This window comes from Schistocerca nitens, chromosome 2 (genome assembly GCF_023898315.1).
Source record: "Schistocerca nitens isolate TAMUIC-IGC-003100 chromosome 2, iqSchNite1.1, whole genome shotgun sequence".
NCBI lineage: Eukaryota > Metazoa > Arthropoda > Insecta > Orthoptera > Acrididae > Schistocerca > Schistocerca nitens.
This window is the reverse complement of record NC_064615.1, coordinates 230,696,287-230,698,172: the sequence shown is the minus strand read 5'-3', so window position 1 is coordinate 230,698,172 and position 1,886 is coordinate 230,696,287. Positions and strand designations below refer to the sequence as shown.

At 45.8% G+C, this 1,886-nt stretch overlaps 1 pseudogene; it reads right to left on the bottom strand.

Annotated features, from left to right (window-relative positions):
* Positions 1-920: 920 nt before the first annotated feature.
* On the bottom strand, positions 921-1,038 carry LOC126237777 (5S ribosomal RNA; annotated as a pseudogene).
* Between the last annotated feature and the right edge of the window lie 848 nt (positions 1,039-1,886).

Below are 1,886 nucleotides of genomic sequence, written 5' to 3'. Positions count from 1 at the left end.
CAGCATTGCCAACATGCCTCGAAGAGGCCTCCAGTGATGCAACAGCGCGGCAAACAACTTTCCAGCCGTTACGGATAGAGTTTAGAAACGTGTGATCTATTGTAACAAACTTCTGCAAATGCTGGATGAAGTAAGACGCCTTTACTTTGTTTCCATTACTGTACAGTTTCATATTTGCCATCATGCCTTTGACTGTGAAGTCAAATATTGTGTCCAATCTCAAACAATAAAATACAGAATTACATGTGGGGACTGGTGAGTTCTAGCATTCTAATCCACATATGGTCGTTCTGATGGATTTTGCAGCATCTGATCAAACCTATCAGGACCGGTGGAGAATTAATGAAATTTTGTTTAGAGGGGCGGCCGCCTGAAAGACAAAGAAGGTCCAGGTGCCCTACCATCAAAAGTTACGCGGAAAAAACTTCAAAAACTACTATTTTAAGCTGTCCTTTGATATTTCTAAGTATCAAATTGTGCTCTGTTTTAGGAGAAAAAGTTTTAATTTTCTTGAAATATGTAGCATTCACAGCCTTTTTGTAGGTGTTTTTTGTTACATAACTGAAAACCACAAGCTCTACAATTCTTCTGTCAACACAGAACTGCTAAGCAAACTGAAAGCTAATAAACAGAATGAAATACTTTTACAAATATAGTTTTTAATTTATTTAGAGTCTGATTTTAGCGTTTTAAGTCGTATTCAAGGCAAGGCAAGGCAAGGCACTCCGTCTTCAGGCCATAAGTGGCCCATCGGGACCATCCGACCGCCGTGTCATTCTCAGTGAGTATGCAGATAGGAGAGGCGTGTGGTCAGCACACCGCTCTCCCGGTCGTTATGATCGTTTTCTTTGACCGGACCGCTTCTATTCGGTCGAGTAGCTCCGTAAGTGGCATCACGAGGCTGAGTGCACTCCGGAAAATGGCAACAGCGCATGGCCGCTCGGATGGTCATCCATCCAAGTGCCGCCCACGCCCGAGAGCGCTTTACTTCGGTGATCTGACGGGAACCGGTGTACCCACTGCAGCAAGGCCGTTGCCAGTTCGATACAGGGTGAATATTAATAAAACCGACAAACTGATGGGACCGATTTCTGAGTGGAAATAGAGGTATAAACATTCCTAAGAACATGTGTCTGGAAATACATCTTTACGATGGTAGATGGCGCTGACGAATGGCAGTTCCCCTGACAAGCCATGTGTTGCAGGTGATGGGGACAGTACCGGTTCTCATGCAGGATACACATAATCGTAATTTGGCTTACACCATGTTGGCGGGCCACTTGCCTGGAGCTTGCACTAGGGTTCGTCTCAGTACCTTGTAGAACCCAGGCCTCCAAATATGGTGTACGCAGAGTCCGCCGCCTCCATGCACGTTCGTATGTTTGAAAGGGCTCGTGATCACACAGACGCCCAAAAAGGGCTTGTAATATTGTGACATGTCGCTCGCGTCTGTGAGAGTACATGTTTTTGTATAACCGTGCTGCCTCTCGACCGTTTCCATCTGCTTGGCCGTTCACAAGCACCATCTTGGGTTGTGCCCGACCTGAATACCAGACCTTACTACTGCTTATAGTGCGCTTCGTCAACCACACAGCCTGCAACACACAAGAAACACGCGGCACGTGGTCAGATGAACTGTCATTCGTTTGCGCCGACTACCGTGGCAACGATGCATTTCGGGATTCATGTTCATGGGACCTTTTTTCCTTCATTTCCAATCAGTAACCCGTCCCTACAGGCTGTTCATCCTGTACACAGGCTGAATCACCTAAAATTTGCACCTCAGATGTCTTGGAAATGCAAAGTTCTACTGATGTGTGGTTTTCACAGAATGGATTGGTAGTCGGGCTGATTGTAGTAATACTCAGAGGTGTATTTTTTTGCAG